Here is a 26,330-nt window from a genome sequence, read left to right on the forward strand (position 1 = left end):
AGGAGAAAAAAGCATAAAGAACACGGGAGCTAAGTGGGTTTGCTGAGCACTCGCGAAGAGTAACATATTAGGCGTACACATTTGTCCCTTTGTCGCTGACACAGTGTTTGCTCGCCGGGAAGAAAACTCTCGGAGTGCTTGGGGAGTTCTCTGGCGTAACCGAGAACTCCATTAAAGGAAGTACTGAAGGTGCACGGCGAAGAATCGAAGCTCGGCAATTGTATCACGGGAGACTCAACTGCAGCAACGTGTTCAGAGTGTTTAAGAAACAGAGACCAACAGCGAAATGAGGGAAATAAAACGCATGGGGGAGGGGGGGGGGGGAGGGAGGATTGAAAAGAAAAAGTTCTGGTTAGCTGCATTGCACTAGGAAATGCGGGAAAAGTGGAAGGAGTTACTACAAGGTGAGGGAAGAAGATAATAAAAGTGCAAGGATAAAAGAAAATAAAAGTGAAAAGAGTTCAATTGGGGAGGGGGTGCGATGGAGGGAGCGTTAGTTAGGGAGTGAGAATTCTTGTTCGTTTGATTCTTCGCGTCCCTATGGTGCGGTGTAGTAACGCCATTTATTATGTCACTGTGGTCTAATCAATCAGCGTGGTGGGTGATCTGTGCTCGCGGTGCGGACGCCAACAACATCAACGCAGTAAAGCCGAGGTAAGAGCTATAAACAGCTAGCGCTGTAAAATGATATAAACGTGATGCGCACGTGAGAGGCAGCGTGCTGGAATCTTCTGGAGCGTTCTGGACCAAATGTACAAGTTTCAGCACCTTGCAAAATAGATTCGTCTAATGACCACAATCGTTTCACTTTGGCTTCATTTGCGTTACGCCATTTGGTTTTCTCTTGCTTCATAAAAGGCCTTGAACGTTTGCAGGAAAGCTGCTATAATCTAAGCTTCATTAAATTTATATGATGCCTGCGACTTCCGGTGCTGCAGTAGCCTTGTAAAAAGTAGCTCTAACGAAGATACATAAACGCACAATGCATGGTTCGCCATAATGGGAATGATGACGTTCAGCAAAGGCAGTACGACAAAAACATAAATAAACTCCTGAAACGTCGTTCCTTCAATTGAAATAGCAATTTTAATTTAAGGACAAGGGGGTGGGAGCTAGTAGCACACACCGTATTTCTTTACGCATCTACCTTCGTAAATATTACACCAACCTCCAAACAGAAACGAAAAATACTGACGACTGCTACATAAACAACTCCCACATCCTTTCCTCTCTGCCGCCATTTCGTTTTTTTTTTTTTGCTGCTGACGACCGGTTATGACTTCGGAGGTCGTTAGCGCCACCTCTCGGCAGGGATTCTCAGTGCAGTGCTTATGGGGAGACGTTAAGGGCGTGCCCCGGCGCGCTCCGAAAATGACTTTCAGCCGTCCCTCTCCGCCGTGGGCAATCGGAAAACTAAAAGCGAGACACGAATTATCGTCGTCGCACGGAGACTCCGCCCACGCAACGGTCCCAGACGGCGACATTCCCTGTGTGATTATTATTGCGCTTATTATTATTTCCAGCCCCGCAGAATTAACGAAGGTGTCGGATATGTAAATTCACAGGCACTGCGCTCGTTTAGCGTCTTTTTGTTTTCGTCATGACAGGTGAGGTGCACTGAACGTCAGCCAGGCCAAACCCGGGCCACTGCCAGCTTCGGGCGATGGCTGTTTTACGCTGGGCGGGGCGTGAGTGAGGGTTTGTTTGTCTGTTCTCTTCTCGCCGCCGCAACTTGCGGCCTCATGAGAAAGCTCTGGCAATGCGGTACAGCATGTCGCCCCATCGACAACGTCTGCCCTTCAGGAAAAACGTGCACAGTGAGGCGAAAGAAGTGGAAAAAACCGACCAAGTTAGAGCTATGAGGTGTTGATGCCGTGTAGGCTGAAAATCATGGGAAATGCAAAAAAAAAAAAGGTATCACGCAGCAGCTCAAGACGCAGGACCATAGCAACAGAAAACAGGCAAATAAAGAATAAGCTGAGCGCACCGGTGAGATTATGCTTACTCCTAACTAGGCACTTCTTCAAGTTCAGTTGACCGACTGGTAATTTTTTACGCATACCCCAGAGGGAAGCCGCGAACAAAAGAAATAGATTAGTTTGCTGAAAAATTGAGTCTGCGATAAATTACGGCAAAACCTATAAAAAAAAGATCGGGCACTGCTTTTGAGATAACGCATGGCAGAAAGGTTGTTCTGTATTTAACGAAATATAGCTGCAAGCATATAAGTTTACAGAGGGTACTCACATCTGCAAGACATAAGACTACTTTACTTCTCATCGTGTGCTGCTAGTTAACTATATTGGTATACCAGTAATGTCTTCAGTTTGAAGGCTATGAAGGTAAATGCCATTAGGTTGAAGATCTTTAAGGTAAACGTCTTTATCTAAAAAGCTTTTACCGTAAATGTCTTCAACCATTAGGTGACAGGCCTTAAGCTGAAAGGCATTTAGGTTGAAGAACTCTACAGTAAAGGCCTTTATGTTAAAGGCCTTCAGGTAAAGGGCATTTACGGTGAAGACCATTTGGCCAAACGTCTTTAGGGTAAATGATTTTAGGTCAAACGCTTTTGGCGTGATGACCTTTAGGGTAAAAGCCTTTGGCGTTATGTCCTTTAGGGTAAGCGCCTTTGACATAAACGCCTTCACCTTGAATGCCCTTGACCTAAAAGTCTTCGACCTAAAGGCCTTTGATTAATGGCCATGGGGTGTCTATGTATACATTGGGCCCTCCGCTGACTCTCTTATGGTTGCTATCATTGGATAGCAACCATTGGATTTTTCGGACTGCTTTGTCTGGACGCCGGGTTTTGTTGCCGATGAGCCATATAATTCTTTTGAATTATGCATTTAGGATGATTTTAACTGGTTTTTATTCGAACGGTTTTGGCAAAGCGCTCTTTCTAGGTCTTTATGATGTAAGCAGTTTTGGCTTTAGTAAACCTCTGATGGTACTGGCGAACTTAATGCTTATATCGATGCTCTTTCTTTTATAATAACGAAAAATAAGAGAATCTCACCTCCAGTTGTTTTTCCCACGTATGTGCACTCTTAACAGCTGAACTTCTAGCAGATCATACGCTGTTCTTTATCTTGCCGTTGCTTTTCGCGCAGGTCGCATTTCGAGTATTGAGGAGCTTCTGTTAATGAATTAATGACAGCTTTCTACTTTATTTGTATTCCAGGCAGTTTCTGCGAGCAAACTGTATTAGTGAAAAAACTTAAGCGCTGTATGCGTTCAGTTACGTTGCGTGTGGTGTTAGCAACGTAAAAAGCTTCTGTGATGCATATTAATTTCGTAGTTTTCAAACTAATAATTCTTTTCATATTATAACATAGCAAATAAGACAAAATAAAGAGTTTTTAAGGCAGTAAGAGTTGCACAAGATGCCGTAATAACACAGGGACATAAAATATAGCAACTTGATTGCACCAATGGATTGGCTCCAAAGATGAGAAAAGAGAGAAAGAAAATTAAGTTCTGTGAGAACGACACAAAACATGTGGGTGCTCAAAATTAGAACGTGCTTTACCTTACTCAGCACACGACACGAGGAGCAGCGCTAATGACAAACTCCGCGTCCACTGTTACGCAACACCGCCGCCCAGTGAGGGCGCACCATGTCAGCAATAGTGGAGGCTCCGTGAGGGCTTTTGTGCTCTCCGGAGTATCCATGGAACACGGAAGCCTTCCCAATTCTGAAGGCTAGATGAGTGAGTGTAAATGATCTCTCGATTTCTCAACCGAGGCCTGCAGCAATGGTACGCCCACTACAGGGTAGAGGCAAGTACAGCACGGTAGAGTTTTTTTTTTTTTTCAACAACGCCTTCCGCGTTTCGAATCTGACGAGACCACTCTTACGATGAGAGGCCATTTTTGAGGCCAAGTTCACTCTGACATTTTAATTGTAGCAACTCAGGCTACGCTAATACGCACACTGTGCTAGGTACGGTCGTAGTCTGAATGCAGCCTAAGCGATGTTTCCATACTAGCCGTAACTATCCTAACTTCTGCCTCAATTGGCCTAAGTATGCCTCACAGGCAATGAGGACTTGTCAACCGGCGTCCGTGACGTCGCTTCTGCGTATTGCGTTCGCGAGTGTTCTAGTTGGAGCACAGCTTCAGGTAGCGCTTAGACAACAACGCTAACGGCCGCAGTATCCGCTACAGTTATAAAATACAAATACGCAACCAGCATGCTGTTGTCACATTTCACCAAATTCATGAAAGCTACAATAGCACTGTTGAGACAAGCCGGTGGCTGTTTCGTCTCCCCAAAGTGGTCAAATCTTTTGCGGAGTCTTGCACAATCATCGATGCGGAAACACATGCTCTCTCGGGAAACAGCCTGCGGACGTTAAGTGTTTCGCAATGCTCTTTACGCACGAAATGCCCCAGTAAGTGAACATTCTGTGGAATGCATGGCGAAATTTGGTGAAAGTCGCCATCAATGGTACAGCTGGGGTCGTGTCCCTGTTTGGTTGTCGTCATAACGGCTCTTAGTCTGTGACATGGTCTCAGATGACTTTGCATAAACTCTCCATAGTCAGCAGTAGCCGTAATGACCAGCGCGCCTTTTCTCATCTGTTTTTTTTTTGTTTTACTTCGTGCTTATTTCTGTCGTCGTAGCCTGTCACCTTGGGCAAATTGTTTTGTGTCCGCAAACCATTGGCTTTCGTTCGCCCCATATTTTTCTCAAAATGGTTTTCAAAGACGTCTTCTTTGCAAATAGGTGCTATTTTATGGAGGAACTCGCTTTACAAGCGACCATTTTTGGTGATGGTCTGCTTTTACTGCTCACGTTTGCAAAACTAGGCCACGTTAAAGTTCTAATAATTAGTAATCAGTAAAGTTGCAAGCCACTTCCGCGTCCCAGGAAGCAAATAGAGAATTGAAGCTACTGCGTCGCTTGTTTAGGACTTGAACTCTCGAAATTTTCACACAGAAACAACGGGTGTCTTCTATTAACAGGAGGTTACACCAGAATAGCTATCGTATCAAATGGAAAAAGCGCTCGAGGGAGAATTTTTAGAAATATGACATTTCTTCCTGTTCGTTCGTGATTCAACGACAAAATTGCTATCATTTTATAACAAGCCGATGGTGGGATCTATTTGTTCCGACAATTTTTTGGCGGACATGCCACATCCTGAGCAAGTAAGGAATAGCCGGTATTTTCGCAAGCGTTTATTGAAAAATGGGATTGAAAAGTGTAAAGTGAAATTATATAACAACCAGGTAATGAAAGTGCTGAGCACTGGTGCTGAAGGGAAAGCAGAAGACCATTTTTTCGCACACGTGGATATTAGATGGTAAGCAGTTCACGAATAATAGTAAGGCGAGTGTGACAATCGAAAAAGATTTAAAACAAGGAACGTTTTCAGTGTCGAACTTAATAGCTTCAATTCCTGAGTTTTGCGTCTGCACTTTATACTTCATTTGTACTTCCTCCGTTTTCATGATAAGCTTGCAACTTCAAGCAAAGGAATATGGGAAAAGCTGCCTCTGTGCTGGTAATGAAATTAATTTCGCGACCTTATATTAGTTCTGAGAAATGCCTTTAGTAAAAAATTTCTGAAAGACCCCATATGAAAATTTTTGTTACTTTGTGCTTTTAGGGTATCTTTTTTTGCACCTGCGAAATAGTTTATAGCATTACATTAAATTTTTTGTGCTCGTACCATTTTTTACACGTTCTATTCTCAAGAGTCAGGAAAAAGTGTCACAGCCTGCGGGGCTGGGGTTTCATCTTGATACCGAAACTTGGAAACAAGAAAAGTGGACGACAGACCAAGTCGGGGCGTGTGCAGGAGAGATAAATGCTCCGAAGCACGCCACTTGGTTCTTGCAGCACTCCCTGCAGCACTCGAGTATCACGAGACACAGATCAATTATCATTCTCCTTTTTTCTTTTGCCGTGTGCTGTGGTCGTAAGAACGTCACGAAATGGAGTGGAGGAAACGATCCTGAAATATAGATGCGAAAATGTTTCAGGTATAACAGGTGAGAAACACGATATTATTTTTTCACAACCTTTCAACTGTCCCGGGATCAGAACTCAGCTCACCAAGTCAACGCGCCCATATAACTACCCAAAGAGCGAGTTTATATTTTGGTCGACGTTTCTATAGTTGCTTCGCTGTACATTGTGCCTAGAATCAATGAAAAGTCGATAACTCAGAGCAAAGTTAAATTTAAATGAATTAAAAGAAAGAGCGCCTTGAATATGCAGGAATGAAGACATCGAAAGAGCCAGACTGAATGAGCCAACTAACCCTCCTTAGTGTCCGACTTGATAGCAGCGAGCTTAAGAAAATTGTATGGATGCTTGCGTTTGTAAGCTTCACGAAGCGCGCTACGCTGCACGTCATATCCGCATTTTTAGTTGAGCTATGCGAAGGAGGCTTAACGATAATCGCAGCCAGATTGACGCCATCTGATTTTTACCACAGACATCTTTTACCTCAAAAAGCAGACGTTCCTCGTTAAGCCTAGCAATAGCAGAATCGTGAAACGAAACAAAAATAGAGCAAAATTATCGCTCACCAAATTTTAATATAGGCTATATTAGACGAACCGAAAGCCCCATGCCCCATTTATGGCCAGTGAATGGGTTTAAAAACAGAGTAACAACGACGAACTCACTCCGAAGCGAGGGATCCTGGTTCAATGCACGCCGCCGCGTAGTAAAACTTACTTTTTTGCGTACGCTTTATGGTGCGCAAAATCTAAGCACGCTAGCACGCTAAATTTGGAAAATAGGGTTCGTAACCTCAGCATAATCTCAGACTCTATGTGAAATAGCGGTCGCCGAATGCGTAGTGCGAATAGCGCCATTTTGTAAATATCCTGTTCCTTTACTTATTTCTGTGTACGGTATGCTAAAACTGCCTAACATGGTTGTGGAGCATAGCTTGTCGAGGATCAAGAGCAACTTGCGCGCTCTGCACCATACTATATCCTTTATCTAGCACGCTAGTAACGCCGAGGACACGGGAAAGCGATAAATGGATGGCCGCGCATTTATAAATGCTTTTTCAAGGGCGTTGAGACACTTTTTTGCGAAGGTCAAGCACGTCAGTGGTGTGCTCTTTGTCGTACAGCTGCGCCGCATGTCGCGAAGGTTACCCCCCCCCCCCCCCTCCACACACACACACACACCTTCTTACGCTTCAGCGTGGTTACGATCTAAGTGGTATTTTGGGTTTAAAAAGCGCCGCAGTTATCGCTGGCGCGTTGACTTGAAGCGCTACTCTCCGAGACATTGAGCTACCTGATCGACGCTTTACCTGACAACGATGTATGTTTATTGCAACGCTTATGGATGCTGCTTAGCAGGCGCATGTCAGAGCGTTCTCACGCAAACAACTCAAGCTTTACAGCCATAGATGGTATAAAGCAAGAACGAAGCGGCAAATGCCCCGCAAAGGAGGCTCTCCAACCAATGGCATCGGCCAATTGCCATGTCTTCGTGGTTAATTTCCTTCCACCTACTAGCTAGAAATTTTAGGGAGCGAGCAAGTGTTTGGGGATTAACCACGAAATAACCGAATTAACCGCGACATCATGAAAATCGGTTGCCGCCATTGGTTGGTGGGCCTCGTTTGAGAGGCACCTGCTACTTCATTTCTTGTGTAGTGTTTAACTATAACAAAACAGGAGGTCATTTGTACGTGCTGGTTTCGAGTGAAACATTTAGTCGGGCTTTAAACGCATCTCCTGAAGACAACATGTGTTCAATTTTGTAATTGTCGCGGACACCGCGTAGACCATCAGCCGAGCTGAAAAAATGTCTTCCACTGATCTTCAATTATGCAGGTCCTGCGACAGCAGAGCCCATATTTATCCAGGAAACTTCCTATAGTACTCACTTCATCTTACTCTCGGCAACCAGTAATCTTTTCTGATATCCACGACTACCATCTCTTGAAACTGTGGTTGTCAATTTTGCGCAATAGACGTAGCATGTTGAGTTAAATGAATAAAAAACCCATGGAAGTTTTTCATCCTAAATTGTGAAATTCTTAAGCTTGAGCTCTCTACCTGCACGCACGTGAATGTGTACAGTTACGTTTTGTTAATCTCTACTTGAAACCAGATTGTCCATCTAAAAGCTACACTGCGGTTTCGCTTACTCTGCTGTGAAACGGACGTTTCAGTTATTCACTATAATTTACGCGCACTAATGAATCAAAAGCTCAGGATTGAAGGCAGTGAGTAACTAGTGCGCAAGTTGCAATTAGGGCAACGCAAATAACTCTAAACGTCGATGCGAGATCCAAACGAGTCGAACAAAGTAACAATGACTTCCGCCCCGCAGGCCGCGCGAGATCGGGCAGCAGCGGTGCTGTCGACGGGCTCGCTGATGCGCGCTGCCCCCTCGAAGAGCCGAAGCAGAACCAGCGTCCACTGCCTTCAGGCCAATTTGCGCTACTTCCCGGGTTTAGTGCGCAGGGCAGAAGTGGTTCGTCGCAGGAACACGAGGAGGAGGAGGAGGAGGAGGAGGAGGAGGTGGCTGCGAGGAACACCCCGACGACGAGCATTCCTTCGCTGGAGGCAATTATTGCCCACCACTTTCGGGAGCCCATTTCCCTACGCCGCGCACCCATATTGCATTCCGCAGCGCAGGAATACGCCATGGAACGCACGTCGCTAACGGTCATGGTGATACGTCGTGCAGTACGCGATTTGGAGGAGGTCACAAGGGGTCTAACAGGAAACAAAAAGGCGAAAAGCAAGGAGAAGTATGCTCCTCCGCAATGCTCATCAGAGTTGACGCAATAGATCGCATACTTTCTATCTGTAAAGTCCGAAGTTGAACAGAAAGTTGTCTTAGTCAGCTATAAAAATGACAACGCTTATGCTTGCTCATTAATGTGTTCTACCATCCCTCCTGTTGCATGCTTTCGCGATTGGTGCTTTTGTGGCCCGAAATTCGCGTTGTCATCATGGCGTACGTTGCTCCCAACAACCGCTGTTTTAGCCTGTTGTGACCTCTTCTTGAACCGACGTGGCCAACTTTAATGCGGCCTCTAGCAGTTCAACCAATGAGATTCATCGAGTATAGTCACGTGAGCTACTATTGGAGAGCTTCAACCAATCAGAAGCGTCGAGAATAGTCACGTTACATGCGAGTAGGGCTCCGTGCTACCAGTGTATTCACGGTGCAGGGTCACGTAGGCGACCGGCGCTGGTGACGCGGGATTACGTTAATCACGCTCGGACGGCTGCATGCCCCAGATGACGTTACGCCGCAGGGTCACGTGACTGGTGGGATCAATTAGCCCAACCGGTATTGTTTTTCGTCTAGGGGAAATTTTGTCTACAGGCCAAAGTCTATTGAAGTGTATGGCCAGAAAATTATAGACTGTCTATAGACTGTTTAGAAGATCTATATTGCCTATAGACTGTTCTCTACGGTTTGACTATAGAGAGTCTATAGACTTTATAGACAGAAGTCTATGGACAGTCCATAGACTGCCTAAAGAAATTTTTGTAAGGGTTCAACAATGCGCTTTCTTCATTGGTCGTAATTGCAATCTCTAGGACAAGAGACAATTGCAGGTATCTTTCGAGTTTCCAGACCTGAGGAGATTGAGCCGCAGTATGCGTTGTTAAAAGGCCAAAGGCGGGATGCGTCTCTGACTGCCACTTTCGGAGACACACTGCTACACCCACCTCTGGCAATGTGTACTTGCTCCCTCTCTGGTTAAGTTTATAAGAAAAGAACTTTAAAAAGCAATAAGAACGTGAACTGGGTGAGGTCAGAAGACAACAGCGCTGCTTCCTTACTGCACATCCTCACCAGATATGTCACTAAACGCCTAACAAAGTCTCCTCCTGCGCAACCACGTCTCTTTCCCGCTCTGCAGATGCAAAGAGCGCATCTGGCAACGCCGCATCGCTCAAGTCAGGAACCCGAAAATTACTTTAGGCATCGAAGTTCGCTTTTAGGGTACTGCGCGTCTTGAGAATGCGAAACTATAGTTGTCGAAAGCAAACAGACAGGTGGAAGATGTTTGTTTGGCGTTTGTCGTCGCATAAGGATGTGATGGCCTAGATGTGCGACCTCCGCTAAGTGCTTCAGATGACGAAGCTAATTCTGGTATCGCCCATTTTCTCTCCCATTTCCCTCCTCTCTACGCTCTCTGTTTACAAGAACACGTTTGTAGCTTTTTGTTCGTACTACAGTGTCCAAGAAGGCATTGAGAAGAAACGACTTTTTATAAAGTTTCCTGCTTCCTGCTTTTTGCATGAATAAACCGCTGTTACGCTTCGGGAACTTTGAAGTATTTTCTATTCCTCATCAATCTTTGGTGCATCGTAATCCAGCGACGCATCAGCATTCACAAAGTAGGCTACGCGAACAAAAGCTTGCCCTGCAAGTCTTCATCGAATTTCAGATCTCCGCGCGCCGAAAGACGAGTGCAGTCCTTTCTCTTAAAAGCTTCTTTTCTCTACTGTGGTGTGTTTCGTGCGAGTTGTTTTCGGGAAGCTTTGTTCTAGCGACGGAAGAACTAAAACCAGCGAATGGCCAGAATTTTCCGAAAGTCGATTTTTGCATACATGAACAGGCTCTTCACGCGAACAAACGACGGCTTTTCGTGGACCTAGCGTGCACTTGTATTGACTTTACTCATTGGAAAGTTTCCTTGACACGCCTTCGAGAATTCCGACGCCACCTTTATTGAAATGCAAAGCAGTCTTTGTCGAAGGAATTCGGTTGTGCGCATGGTTTGTACCGATTTGCTTGCGCCAAGCTCTTTTAATCGTACTTTATCGACGAGAAAAGAGAAATTCAGGCAAGGAACACAAATAGAGGCTAAGCGGTGCGGACGTTGCATCTATAGAGTTCGGGCCACATTCGCAGCAAAAAACGCGTGCTAGCATGTGGCGCCCAAATTACGCTTCCCACTGTGCTGCATGCGCTTTCTGGAAAGTCTCCTTGCACTGTGAAATTTACGGTAACGTAGAGGGCGAAGCTACGAGGAACTTACGGATTAGCGTGATCGATAATAATATATTAGACTCCCATTTTATACCGCGGTTAATGCCCTTGAACATAGAGTGAGAAACTAAACCAGGTTAAAAGCAAACCGGCTATTTGAAGCTAAAACTCCCAAATTTCTCCCATTTCGCTATGGTGAAAAACTGTATGGTGGTGCAAGGGAAGTTTCTTCCCCCTCTTACCAGACTTCGCCCTTGGTTAGGAGGCTACTTGAATTTTCGATAAGCCGGGGCAGGCGGTCATGACCATAATGCAAGCGTTTCCAGAGTCCTCAGGAGAAGAGCTACTTGACGGGACGATAGTGGTCCAAAGCCCTCAAGCGCGCAGCAACAGCGCGCTTGTGCGCGTACTAGCACTAAGCGTCGTCTGAGTGAATGAATGAGCTTATTTTGAATAGAAGAGAGCACATGAAGCACTGAGCGGCTAAATGAAAACGGGATTGAGACTCCTTGGGATGTTCTTCTTGAGCGTCTTGCTTGCTCAAGGTAATGTGCAGTTGACGTTGCCAGGTGTGGCTTGTACTATGAGGAAAAAAATTTGTAGGGTTTTGACGTAGTTAAACCCAGTAGACCAACGAAAGCATGCGTTATTCTTAGCCTCTTCTTTCTGACAGGGCTGGTGCTAATTATTTGAATTTGAATTTATTTCAGGCAAGCATGCATAAAGGGGGAAAGAAAGGAAAGAAAAAGAAAGCTGACAGAAACAACCCTCTTCTTTTGACTGGCATTTAGTTACCTTCGTGGAAGCTCAATTCGTCCTTGCAGGGCAAGCAATCGAAGAATGTTTTTATCTCAAATTCGCTAAAGCCAGCTATAGCATACACAACTGCGTTAAGTTGGAGAGGGACACAGTGTGGCTTACGCAACGCCAGTGCTGTTCTATCGAGCTTTATAGCGGGTGATCTAAATCTGAGTGAGTACGAACGCGTGGCGATTTTGAGCTGATCACAGCTAATAGTGCTAGGAACCTTGTAAGCTTTGCTTGCGACCTTGACGCTTGCGAATTTGTGACCGCCTCAAAAGCAAACAAGCACATACAGCTCCATCTGTGCAAGAACGCCAGCGTTTGTATGTGCAGAGCTCTCATCTAGTTCACAAATCTTTCCGTGGGATCCTTGCGCCACGACAAAAAACTGAACGCAGTTGTTGCGACATTGCGATCCGGTGTTCGACACGCACACTAAGCGAAGCTTCAGCTCCCAAGCACTGCTCGCTCTCCGGTGCCAAAAAGAAAGTGGTGCTGTTTTACAGGTCGAGTATACGTGAGAAAGATCTGTTCTGACACTTCGCTTACGAAACATTTTCGTTTCAAATAAGAAAGTTCGCTCTCTCTCTTTCTTTTAGTCCCTAGACAGAATTCTAAGAGAGAAAAAAATTATTTTAAGGAGGTCGTGGAGTTTTGCCTGACTGCTAAATGTGCGCACCGATTTCTTCCCTCTCTTAAGGCTTCCTGCGATGGTGTTAAATAAATAAATAAAACAAAACTAAGCGGAGGCCAAGTTGGTTTTGCCATCGCGCTGCTCTAACTAGTCTATTGTTTCGGGCCTTTATTTTTTTTGCTTTATGAGACAATACATAAATTATCAGCAAAATATGATTGTGTTGGAGTGCATTTTGTAGGCTTTCTCAAGCCGTGAACAGTATACTTGAAAAAGCCACAGCTATAGCTAGAAAGAAAGGTAACGTTAACCTAGTTACCAGGTGTTTCAGCGAAGGTGAACTAAAATTCTTTAAAATAGGTTTTTTCAGTTATGAAGGCGGCTTCTGTGCCACAATAATGCCTGCGTTGGCGGACATCAGAAAACATGTAAATAATGTTAACTAGTTAGCCGCTTAACTAAATTATGATAAATAAATTTTTATAACAGTTCGGCTACTGATCGCAATTAAAGACTTGTAGCCGGTTGTTAGTAATAGAGCCACATCAGTTTTTAGAATTTCGAAAACGCGATTACCCTCGGCGCTGTGGCTCGACAAAATTTCGCTACTTCGACTAGTTATGTGCACTGAAGGGGCTGCTTTGCCTGCATGCTTTGCGAAGGCGCATGCATTTTGGCACGATGTTAGCACACCTTGTTGGGCCACAGCGACCAGGGTTACCGCGTTTTCGAAATTCTAGAAACTGAGATGGCTATTACTAACGACCGGCTACAAATCCGTAATTGCAACCGGTCGCCTATGACAGTTAAAAGCTTAATTATCAGAAACCTTATTCACCTGTTTTTTTATCTCTGCCTAAGCAGGTATTATTTTGCCGAAAAAGCCGCCTTCAAAGCTCAAGAAGCCTATTTATAAAAAATTTCGCTGAAACGCCTGGCATATCAATATTGGTAAAAGGAAACAAAGAAACATGGAACAGTTGTTTTCTGTCAGTGCTCATTTGTAGGGCCGAAACATCAAGACAAAGGGAAAACTTTGAAAGTAAACTGAGAACACAGCAACGAGCTTTAGAAAGAGAAATGATAGGAGCGACTGTGGGAGACGAAATGAGAGCTGCAAGCATTATAGAGAAAACTCGGGTTAATGATGTCCTAGAGCTAGAACGAAGAGGCAAAAAAAAAGGCCTGGACGGAATTTGCAATGCGGAGGACAGATGAACCCTGGTTTGTGGATGTACCATATTCAATTCAGAGTGTAGGAAAAACTAGCCTAGTCACGGAGAGACTAGATTAGAAAATTTTTCCGGGATAGGACGGGCGCAGTACACACCCCATTAGAAATGAGTTTGGAAGAGGACATGAATTTGCAGTGGCTCTAGTTTCGCTGATTACGATAGTAATTATTATGATCGCGTGTTTGCCTGCTATCTTCAGAGTAAATGAATCCACTGTCACAGTACGTGGATAATTAAGTCTCTGCATACTATGTGAAAATAGGCTTGCCCGGTACTACTGGGCGAGCCAAGGAGGGCGAAATTCCACATACCCATTTAATCACTGCACGCAGAGTTGAAAACTTTCTTGGCGCTCCGCAGTCTATGCAGATGTTCAATATTTTGCTGGAAGTAAGACTTCGAGTGTGCTAAACATGGTGAATGCAAGCCTAAGCTAGAAATCGAATACAGGAAGTGATAACAATCTGAATATCAGACGAGGTTGCCTTTTAAAAGGTGGCTTGTGGATATTGTAATTATGAGGGTGAAGTGAACTGGGTCAGGGCATGCGATGCGGAGAAGAGGCAGCCTATGGTTCAGATAAATCAACCGTGTAGATATGTACATATCAAGCTGGGCAAAATACAGCTTGGTGCAGTAGAAAACCGTATATGAATAATTCTGACGAGAAAAGATTATCGCCGCGCTCATCACAGGAAAGGCGCAATAGAAGAATATTTATCGACGAAAGGCCTGTTTTGAGCACTATTTGAAACATATTGATGGTGATGATGGTGGTAGTGACGATGATGGTGATCATGATAACCGGCAACAAAGGTGGTAGTGAGAGTGATGAATACAATGTGCTGATCTCATACTGATATACATTCTCTGCCACCGAACAAAAGTTTCCGGGACGCAAGCTCTAGGAAAAAACGTTTATTGTAGCTCCACCAAGCTATAGACCCAGTCGCCTGATATTGTACAAAGGCATTAAAGGCCTAAATGCTCCTTCCTCTGTTCACAATATCAGGCGAGTGGGTAGCGTGGTGGAGTTACAATAAGCGTTTTTCCTAGAACTCGCGTCCCGGAAACTTTTGTCCCCAGTAGTACAGATGAGGTCAGCCATGTTTAATTAAAGAGCCGGCATCGCCTCCTGACATTTCACGAGGAGAAGTATGCGAACATATTACGAGGCTACTCATTGAAAGCCGGTAATTAACTGACATGACTGACCAACAGCTCCCACAGACACCCCCTTAAATCGTATATTCGGTCCCTCTACGAAACCCATTTTTCGTCGCCGAGTTGTTCCGGTGATGATATACTGCGAAATGTTTCCGTTAGCAGTTAGCATGCCCGACTCGCGATGCAGCCGAAAGGGGCTCTGTGAGATCGAGACCTAGAAGCCTGTTACACAGAGCACTGCGCATCTACGTGTTAGAACAAAGTGCGCGATGATGCCAGGGCACCGAGCGCATCATTTATCAAGCTGTCGGAGAAGTTCAGTGAGAGTGAACCCGCTCAAGCCCATTCTTTACCCGTTCTCCTCGAGACTGCGGCGCATACATTTGCGTCATTTTTCGAGTCGTCGTAGACCGATTGCCCCAGAGCACCGCCGCACGCCAGAGGCTCACGATACGCTTTTGAGGAGACGACAGGACGGCTATTGTATCGGCTGCTGGACAACTGGCGACTGCGCGCTATGTGTTCTGGGTGAAAGCATCTCGGGCGTCCCATGTTTGTGCGTTTGCTTTTGTGATTGAAGTGCGCGAGTGTGTGTTTGCTAGGAGTTGGGTTTATCTTTGAGCAACTACAAAAAAAAAAAAATTCGCGGTACCCTGCCTTTGGTGACGCAAGGAAATAGATACATTGCCGCGACGTTTGATGATGGGGTTTTGATTGCCCGCAGTAAAACACACGCGTAGAGCCAGGGAGACGACGGCAAACTTGCACAGAAATGAAAGGCGCTAAATGCTGAGCTCGTATTGAGTGACCTTCGTGCCAGTGTTTATAAAACGCTCGAAAAATGATTGAAAGGGGCCAAAGGAGCTTTGTCTGCAGAAACAAACTTTTTCTAAACATACGAGTTAGCCAAGCGGTATCTTTTGTGAAGAACTATCTGCCGAGTAAACAAGCGCTCACCTTTAGCACTTTCAGGTGGAGGCAGAAAATTATTTTCTCTCTAAATAGCGTATGCACGCTTAAATCAATTTATACGGGTCTGCAACGCGAAACTTCAATAGATATTCTTTATTTTTTTACAGTAATGCGAACAACTATGTACAAAGTGTCGCAATGGCTAGAAATTCTAACATATATAAACAGAAAGGTTTCCCAAATGATTACACTCGAGGCATCAGGGGATCAAATATTTTTTGTCGTTGTTGTTGAAGATGCTTATGGCGCTGACAGAGAAAAAAAATAAAGTTATTTCGAGTGAAGAAATCTGCATACGCAAGTACGTCGAAGGATGTGCTACCAAGGTCCCTGTTCTGCAAAATTTTGTTTACTGCGTTGTCTATAGCGAACATGAAAAGCAGCCCAGCTGTCGTATGAGGAGGGTTAAACACGTCCGACACAGGGCTACCACTGCAAGCTGTAGCACGCTCTCAAAAAGCGCTGAGAGTTCGCAAAGTACACAATTGTGTACATTACACATTACAGGGTTAAGTCCAATCTAAAATGCTTTCATCCAGCCGCCGCTGTGGCTGAGTGGTTATGGCGCTCGGCTGCTGGCCCGAAAGACGCGGGTTCGATCCCGGCCGCGGCGGTCGAATTTCGATGGAGGCGAAATTCTAGAGGTCCGTGTATTGTGCGATGTCAGTGCACGTTAAATAACCAACCGACCCAGTTGGTCGAAATTTCCGGAGCCCTTCACTACGGCGTCTGTCATAGCCTGAGTCGCTTTGGGACGTTAAACCCCATAAACTAAACTAAAATGTTTTCATCCATGGTGTTGAACTCTTATCCGACACCATGCTTTTGTTGAAGGACTCGTAGCTCGCAGAGGAGAGCGCCGGTTTGGGAATCGACAGGTCGAAAGCTCTATTGCACCATTTATCATCACTTTATAGGTTTATTGGCTTCGTTAGCTAATGACTGTTGACGGATTATTCTTAGCGAGTTTCCGCGGGAGCTACAATACAGCAAGAGTTTAAATTACTCCTTTTTCATAGTATATTTAAACACGCTTGAGAAGTTACGACAGAATGAGTAAATATATTTAATGAAATTAAACTGGACGTCCGGTTTACCAAACTATGGCATACACTAGCCTTAGAAGGCGTTTCAGTAAAAGCCACTGTGGCATGACGTTGCGTAAATTAGCGTTCAGCTCTTCCCTTTACTGGTACGTGTACAACGATAGTCATCTTCGGACTGTTTGCTAGTTCCTTAATTGTAAGGACGTAGGTTCGACACACGTAGTTAGGCCATGTTTTAATGAGAGACAAAGATTGAAGAAATGAAGTGGGCGCTCCAGCTTTGCAGCCTTAAATTTAGCGTTCATAATGGAAGGTATCTGCAGTCTCATACGCCACATTCCCGTTTCGTCATGACTCGCAATACCCATTAACCTTAAACTGAGACATGTCCTAGAATACCTCGAATTCCTGCAGAAAATCAGCCTCTTGCTAGATATATATGCAAAAAAAGAATTGTAGTTTCGCACCAGGAAAAAGAATATCAACAATAAAACATAGCATTGTTTGAAATGAAGAAAATGTGCGTTCTGTGATTGGAAGCGATTGCCAGTTTTCATTTCACTGAAGACCTGCAGAGCAAGAAGCCGACTTCATGTCTGTCCACTCGTGATCGACTAGAAAATGATGCACGATGTAAAGCAGTAGAAGCACGACACGGGCGGTTCGCCATGCTGCACAAGGCAGCAAGCTTTCCAGGGGACGAGCCCACTTTAAGTCGTAACATTTTCCTGCACTGGAATGGTAAGTACTTAGCTGGCAGTGAAATTCACAAAAAGTTTGCAGTACGACTAAAGTGAAAGCAGCTGCAAGAAATTCCATGTGCAAAGGGCGGAAATAGTAAGGAAACGAAAATCCCCTGGAAGCTTTTGATCCGAGCTTATCTGCCTGCTTGCACACAACTGCGGGAACATTCTGCCAGAACCTGGTTTTCCGCCTCGGGAGACGGTGTCAGGCGGTGCGGAAGTTTGCCGGAACAGGAAGTAAACAGACCTTTTACGCTTGGGACACTGTCAGCGTTGTGATATTCAAGCAAATGGTAAACACCCTTTGCGAAAGACAGAAATTGGCCGTGGCTTTCAGGAACTTGTTTTTTAGGAAGCAACGATGGCCCAAGACAAAACGCTAGGCTGGTTTCTTTACGCGGAAACTCGACAGAAGTGTGGGTTTCGTGAGGAAAGACAAGTCCCCGTCTCTGCTTCAAGTCCTGAGCACACTTGTCCGCTTTTCCTTCTTTGGTGCTTTACGAGTGAACTTTCTACTAGGCTGGCAACAACGAACGCGCCTTCTAATTACAAGGGGCTGTGGTATGATAACTGGGAACTTGCTAATCATTAAGTTGAAGTGAAAAGAAGTGAGAAGAGTGTAGAACACTTCTCGCCCAACATACGCCTCAATGTTGATTAGAAATATGCCGGAGTGACATGTTTATGCGCGAGCGATGCAACTGAATAACTTTCTACTTGCCTAATTGGCACTGTTTGCTGCTGCTGGACGCATTTCACATGCGGAAAGAAGCAAGGCACTAGCAGAAAAATCGTTGTATTCTTTCGTTCCTGTGTGTTTCCTCTGTTCGCGGAGAAGTGTGTCCAGCGATGGAACTGGTTGGGATCGGTGCGGTTACAAGAGACGTAAAAGCAGTGGCGCGAATGATAAGAAAGAAGTGGAAGTCAAATGTTTTTTTAGGGGAATCCCCCAAGGTGGATTAGATTTGTAATAAGGGAGTAATTACTCATTGGCATCCACCCGAGCGCAGCCATACGGCTACAAAAGGAACCTACACAGCTTTCTCAGAAACTTCGTAGTGAAAGAAAAGCTCGTCCTGGTCCGGGGTTTGAACCCGGGACCACCGCTTCAGCGGAGCAGTCGCTCTACCAACTAAGCTAACCGGGACGGCAATCATATGGTAGACCGAGAGCGAATCGATCAATAGCTTAAAGTGGGAACAGTGTTGGTCAAATGTTTAGGGGAATCCCCAAAGGTGGAGTAGATTTGTAATAGTGGAGTAATTTGCTCATTGGCATCCACCCAAGCGCAGTCATACAGATACAAAGGAAAGCTTTACAGCTTTCTCAGAATCTTCGTGACATGCCGATGCATATCACAGAACAATGTGCTAGGCCGATGCATTACTAGCAGTATTGATAACACAGTGAAAATAGAGAGATACAGTTTAATAAACATTTACATCTCCTACATCCGCCCTTATCAGCGTTCTCAACCATAAAGAATATAGGTGAAGGCCATGCCTACAAACATAAGGGGCGCTTGTGGAAGCCGAAGGTGGCCGAGGGTATCGTCTGCGCCGTAGTGTGCTACAGTGCGCTGTGCGCTTTCGTTCGCTTATCAAGTCGCTTGAGAAGTGCTGTTCATGAAGAGCTGAGTAGGTTGTATGGTTTTAACCGCAGAGTTTCTCCCTGTTACCTAGAGGGAAAGCTGCCGCCACCACTTATGCGTGTTTCTTAAAAAGCACTTAATCCACTGCGGGAATTCCGGGAAGACGAGGTTCCTTGTTTGGCTTGGCTATGTCTGCCCGATAGTGTGGATTCCGCCCCGGAATCGGCAGCTCCGCCGCTATGCGTGGATGAAATTATTTTAATTGCGCACTTTTATATTCTTCAATAAATTAAACACAAGTCCTAGGCTGGTGTGGAAACTTTCACGGCATTTCATCGAGGTTTTCCAAGAGGTGAGTCTTTTTGCTATGGCTGAATCTGTACATTTCGTGTCCAACAATAGCCCAGCCAAATGAGAAACCTCATGTTCCCGGCATTCGTGTGCTTCTACATTGTAGAACAAGTGCATCTTCGCTTGCTTTCCCTCGAGGTAATATTGAGAAACTCCATGGTTTCAATGACTGCTTTAATGAGCTTATGTAGTGCACGCAGAAATATGTCAGAGTTTACGACAAGCTTTTGTGATTCGGGTGAACACCCAACGGACAGAGCGCTTCATGCAGTTATGTCTAGCATCACAATACATTTAGCGTGACTTTAAAGATACATAAGCTTTGAAATTACGTTGCATGCTTTTTGACGCTCGTCTTAAAGGTACCAGCCAGCGGTTAAGGAATGGTCACTTTCATAGAAGCATTGGGAAAAGATACTAATTATGGAATGCTTTATTTACATCTCTTTCGATAATAATAATAATAATAATAAGCCACATCACTGCTCTGTACGTCCACACGGGGTAGCTCCGGCACGCTCATACTGTGGTGTTAAAAAGCATCGACTTTAAAATGATGTTTCGTGCGTTCCTGTTCTGTTCTGTGATGTACTCGGCTTTTGTTCATGAAGAGACGACCTCTTCGCACACTGGGAAACCAGAAAACTACGTTAAAAAATTTTGTTTACGTGCATTCCTAAGGGTCATACCTTCAGCTGTTATTCCCACCGGGAGACAGCAGCGCCACCGCATCTCGCTTACGTCACAGATCAGGGTTGTACACACTGTACACACTAGGGAAGCTGAGATTGAGGTGCTGCAGTAAGGTTGCGAAAGTCATTGGAATATGATGGCCGCAGCTGATACAGGCCACGGTAATTAATGAAAGCAGGGAAAGGCCTCTGTACAGCAGTATTCCGCACTGAGTGATGGATATTCAAATTGGCGCACCATGATGAGTATTATAGGTGTGCTTGTGCTCTCCACTGGTAAAACCAACTTAATCTCCAGCGCCCGACATTCAGCGGCTCTATTAACGCGGGAGCGTTAATGATCTCGTGTGGCAGAAAATTCGACATCGTCAGCGTCGTCGACCGCGAGCGAAAAATCCCCCAAATATTCCCATAGTTGTAACCTAGGAGGTAGGTGGGCCAGCTAGGTCACGTGACCGTGTGGCGTCATCAAAACCTGACCACCGGATAGCGAGCACACCGCCCGCCGTGGCAGGTGGCAGTTAAATTAATGATTGGTCGCGCGAGGTTGCTGGGAAAAGCAACCTAGGGCCCACAAGGCCCACCGGTGGCAGCACCTGCCATCGCAGGGGTAGGGGCGCATCGCTTAACTGCTGCACCACTGCCCCAGGCTTGGTATGAGGACTACTAGGGATCTATGAATGTTATGGAGAATGCCCAATTCTGCATATATGATTTAAGTTGATGAAGCGCGCAAACGACAGCACACAGACAAACAATAACACGAGACAGGAGAAGCGCCTGTCTTGTGTTATTCTTTGTCTGTGTGCTGTCTTTTGTGCGCTTCATCTGGTCAAGCTATACGTCAACTTGCCCCAGAACGTGCTTTACTGCATATATGAGAATTAACCCATTAGCTATCACGCCATACCCTTAAGGCGGAGCTTAAGTGTCCACTCCAATTTTTTTTCTTAAGTCTGTAATTCTCACTGTTCGCAGATACGTTGTCGCACGTTTATACATGTTGGAACCACCCTTCATCCTCTCTGAGATTAATGCGATGAAACTTCTTTGGTAACATTCACAAAAATATGAAAACACTTCTTTTAATTTCCTGTAGCGCGCGAACCGCCGAGACGATAATTATCTTTATTTTCCATCATAAACCACATACTACATAACCCATGCAAAATAATCCGGGGTGTGCAAGTTCTGCATAGAATAATATTAATTGGTTTTTTTTGGGCGGGAAAGGAAATGACGCAGTATCTTTCTCATATATCGTTGGACACCTGAACCGCGCCGCAAGGGAAGGGATAAAGGAGGGAGTGAAAGAAGAAAGGAAGAGAGAGGTGCCGTAGTGGAGGGTTCCGGAATAATTTCGACCACCTGGGGATCTTTAACGTGCACTGACATCGCACAGTACACGGGCGCCTTAGCGTTTTTCCTCCATAAAAACGCAGCCGCCGCGGTCGGGTTCGAACCCGGGAACTCCAGATCAGTAGTCAAGCGCTCTAACCACTGAGCTACCGCGGCGGGTAAGTTCTGCATAGAAAATATTCATTTTTTTTCACCAATATGCGCTCTCGGAATCACTGCCGAAATCAGCTCTCCACAATGTTTGTAGGCTCCGGCAGTGAACGCTTATATTTGGGGTAGAGACTAAAATCAATGTTTTTTGTCTCATCAAAGCTTTTACGCTCAGCTTCACTATCCCCTGCCAGTGCTACTGTACAGTCAAAATAAGCGTCAGAAAAATTTTCTGTCAAGAAGCCGGGTTGAATGAAACTGCCCACTATCCGAAATCAGCAAGTGCTTTCTGGAACACAACGATATTCACAAAGCGTGAACGGATATCATAACAGTCGAAACGATCATCGAAGTGCCGCATAAAAATCTGTTCCAAACAACCAGCAAGTAAATCATCCAAGCTATCGCTGCAAGTTCAAGGACTTTCAGTGGAGCGTAACGTGAAAAGCGCGACTACGTGTCATTCAGAGCCCCTCTCCACAAGAGCAGCAAACTTGTTAATCTTCGCGAGCAACGCCGCGGCCGGTCATTAGGGCAGTGATGCCCAAAACATCCCGAGTAAATCGCCGGAGGAGACGGATGCGCTCCTCCTCTCGGCTTTTGATGTCGGCGGAGAAAAGAAGCCGCCCTGCCGGAAGTAACGAGCGCGCTTTCACGCGGCTTCGCTGACAGTGTTTTCCGGTCCAGAGCGCATGTGTACATTGAATGGCGCGTCTCCCACTCAAAGCAGCGCGCACAAGATGACGAGGTACTAATTGGCCCAATTTGCGGCTCGCGTGCCTGCAGGAATAGCAAAAGACGAGTCTTGGAGGACTCAGAACTGGGCGCAGCTGCTCGAGGATATGATCACAGCGTAACGGCCATTAGCACTGACGTGATTTCACTGACTCCTCTTGAACAGGCTGGAGTTTTTGTATAAAGTCACGCCGCAGTGACTTCTATTTAATAGAAGCACACTTCACCGTAAAGGCAGTTTCTTCTTCTTACGCCGTCGCCTTCATTTTTTTGCTTTTATTTAAGTTCACGGAGTAGCTGGTGCTAATGCTTTCACAAAGCATATTTCATAGACGAAATCGCCTCTCACAGCGACCATATTAATACAAGGGATGCTTGGTCTCTTGAGACGGTCTTGTAAGCTCAGTGATCTGTGACGCTTTTGCCCATTGAGAGGCCTTTAGGAGCGGACTTTTTCGCAACACGTCTGCGGCTTGTATTGCGTTAATGAAGACAAACTGCGTCCCTCATTTCACGGAAAGAAGCGAGGAGAGGGGCAGAAAATTGGGACAGCAAGTTCCACGAAAACTCGAAGAGCGAGGCACTCAAACCTCACCAAATATTAAAAATAACTCAACAGTCATTCCTAGAAGGATGTTATTGAATAGGAGAAGGGGACTTGACGGTTTAAATATTTTTAGCAATGACAAGCTTGACTTATTAATATCGAATAAATCGAGAAATATGAACAGATTTTGTAGAAGAAGAGCTCGAATGGATCCGGTGAACCAGCACCGATAATCGTGAACGACGCCGGGCCTCGCGCCCGCCGTCCGGTACACGTTTAACCTAAGTTTAAAAAAAAAATGAAGGCTAAGATGGCGTCATCGTCAAAATGCCCGCTGCATGGTAACTTGTGTTGCGCAACAGCAAGCTGCTGCAGAAGAGAAAAGGAATTGCGTAAAGCAAAAAGGAATGTAGTCGTGCCTGTGTTATGTGTTTGACGACAGCAGCAGTGCTTGCCGTTGCGCACATGTTGCAAAAAAAAATTCTTGAGTAAAAGGTGTTTTAATGTTAAACACGCTGTTGCCATGGGTCTTAGGCGACCTTGGGCGACATCGGTGCTTTCGGCACTCTGCAGCTGACCCGCTTTCTATCTTTTAGTGTTATACCTATCAGGTTCTGCTCCATACCTCGCCTCACTGCTCTTACACTAATTTTAAACCGCTTTGTTTGGCCTAGAAGTTTCATTACCTAGCGCAGCTCATTACACCGTCCAAGACGCGTGGTTTGTCGCGCTGTAATTGAGACGACGAAACTTGGGAAAATCGCTAATGAAGAGAGGCTCGGAGGGTACCGGGTTGCGAAGAGCGCCAGGCTGCGGAGAAGATTAAGCGTTAAAAATTGGGGCACTTCGCGGAACCATGAAGACAGCAAAGTTCGCCGTGCTGCTTAACTGCGGCACCCTCGCGGCACGGCCAGCCGAGAAGATAGCTTTTACATACCCCGTCGATTGCCCTTTGAGGGATTTTTTTTCGCGATAGACAGCGCAGAGGATACCACGGTTGGCGTCGTGGTGCACTCTAACGGAAAAATACCGCGGTCACCTGCTGCGCAAAGTCGATGTTGCGCAGGCAGGCTTGAGGCATCAGAGGACATGTACACATGGGGCTAAATAAGAAACAAAACACCACATGAGGAACATATGAGTATGAGAGCATGTAATGTATAGACGTTAAGAAGAATGTAGTCACGAGGCTATAAAAAGAATTAGAAGGCCGTAGAAGTGACATAAGGCAATATAAAGGAAACTGAAGGCAAGTGGTCATATTAGGAGCAGTAGGCCATATGAGGCACGTGAGACCATATAAGGGTCTTGTGGTCATGAGGCTATATAACCGACAGAAGTCCATATGAGGGACACACACGTATTGGGCTATATATAAGGGACATAAGGCCACAATGGTAGAACAGTAAAACCTCAGTAATTTGACCCCCGTAAAATTCGAAAAATTGGATAATTTGGTCACCCCTTCCCATTCCGTTAAACGTATGTAGTACTATTATATGGCATGAAACTCTCGTTAATTCAGAGCAATTTGGCCAACCTGCGTCTGATTCGGACAGGCGTTGGAGCTCGCATGTGCACAGGGCTCCGGCCATAGGGTTATGATGATGAATGAGCGGCGCAAAATACTGGCCATTAACGAGTAAGTGGCGCTAGGATTCAATCGAAATATAAAGAAACTGTGCTCGTCGTTATGATCATTAGCCAAGAAGGTACGGCGGGATGGTCTTTTGTTTTGTTCTGCGCTTCGGCATTTTCTTCCATGTTTTTGTTGCGTGTCCGTCGCAGGCATTGCTGTCAGCATTCTTCGCGTTATCACGCAGCTTGTAATCGTTTTACATTAAGTAGTATGTGTTTTTTATCGCGGTGTGTATGTGCGGTAAGAGAGGGGGAGGCTGTTGATGTTCTGAAAGTCCTAGAAGACATATCCAGGCTTGTTTCACATAAAAACCTAAACACGGTATTCGTCTCACACCATCCATCAGCCCGTTTCGCCCTGGCGCCCAAAAGAGTTTCTTCAGAGACAGGGCGAGAGTCCAGTTGTCTCACGGTAGCTTTTCCAGTGTTCTCGTTCCATCAGTGCAGTAAGGGCGCTCGCAAAGCCGGTGTCCAGTAGTGCAAGTCTGTGACCATCTGCCTACACTGCTTACACAGCGTACCGCGTTAGTGCACAGTGACAGCTCTGACGTCATGCGTGAGTGTGCACATTTGTGTTTTCATGGAGCCCCTACTCCAGTATGTGTTAATGACATGCGTTGGTGTGTTTTCAAGACACGATTTTCACGTGCGACTAATCACCGCGATGCGAGTGCCAGCCAGTGTGTGTGTGTGTGTGTGTGTGTGTGTGTGTGTGTGTGTGTGTGTGTGTGTGTGTGTGTGTGTGTGTGTGTGTGTGTGTGTGTGTGTGTGTGTGTGTGTGTGTGTGTGTGTGTGTGTGTGTGTGTGTGTGTGCGCGCGTGCGTGTTTGTGTGTGTGTGTGTGTGTGTGTGTGTGTGTGTGTGTGTGTGTGTGTGTGTGTGTGTGTGTGTGTGTGTGTGTGTGTGTGTGTGTGTGTGTGTGTGTGTGTGTGTGTGTGTGTGTGTGTGTGTGTGTGTGTGTGTTCATCAACCCTCATTTGCTCTTTCCCTTTCTTCCCCTTCCCCTTCCCCAGTGTGGAGTAGCAGGCCAGGGTCACCTTACCGCCGACCTCTCCTCCTCTCCTCTCATTAAAATTCCGTTTCTCTCTTTCTCTCTCTAGAGGACATATGTATTGGTTCATCCGACAACGCGCGTGCGCTCCAACATTTGGTCGACTGCTAAAAACAGTCGCCTCGCATTTTTTCTCGCACGAAGTAAGCAATGATTACAGATCCTTTTACGAAATAAAGGAATGTTTGTGTGGGACACTTTTTTAATTGTACATTCCGATGATTCGGACATTTTCTCTGAATTTAAGATGATTTTAATTTATTTTTCTTTATTTAAGCAGCAAATTAAGCCCGTAGCATGTCGATATAAGGGACGTGAGGTCATATAAAGGACATAAGGCCATTTAAGACACAAAAGAAATAACGAAGAGAAGGCTATATGAGGGACATGCGAGTATATGAGCCCCTATCGTCAGGGGTTCCGCATGGTCTTGGCAGCATGGTCTTGAGTTGGCCCTGTGGCTTTGGCGTTCGCCTGCTGATTATAAGGTTGCGGGGTCGACCGCAGTCGCGGTGGTCGCATTTTGATGGATGCCAAATAAAAATCCCTGTGTCCTACGCGATGTCAATGCACGTTGAAGAACCAGAGTTCGTCTAAATTAATCAGTCGTCCTCCACTATGGCGTCCATTCGGAACGTTAGGTTCCACAATTTACAATTTACGATTTC

General features: G+C 45.5%; 1 protein-coding gene and 2 non-coding genes across 3 annotated transcripts in view; 1 reads left to right on the plus strand and 2 right to left on the minus strand.

The window, feature by feature from the left end:
• The window catches only part of LOC144128912 (uncharacterized), a 165,169-nt gene that overhangs the window by 59,498 nt on the left and 79,341 nt on the right, over positions 1 to 26,330 (plus strand). The gene's annotated exons all lie outside the window — the stretch shown is intronic.
• On the minus strand, positions 18,623 to 18,696 carry TRNAS-GCU (transfer RNA serine (anticodon GCU)). Its single transcript has one exon. It is a non-coding gene; the product is annotated as a tRNA-Ser (tRNA).
• TRNAS-ACU (transfer RNA serine (anticodon ACU)) lies at positions 21,627 to 21,698 on the minus strand. The gene has a single exon. It is a non-coding gene; the product is annotated as a tRNA-Ser (tRNA).

Source organism: Amblyomma americanum, chromosome 4, assembly GCF_052857255.1.
Source record: "Amblyomma americanum isolate KBUSLIRL-KWMA chromosome 4, ASM5285725v1, whole genome shotgun sequence".
Lineage (NCBI taxonomy): Eukaryota > Metazoa > Arthropoda > Arachnida > Ixodida > Ixodidae > Amblyomma > Amblyomma americanum.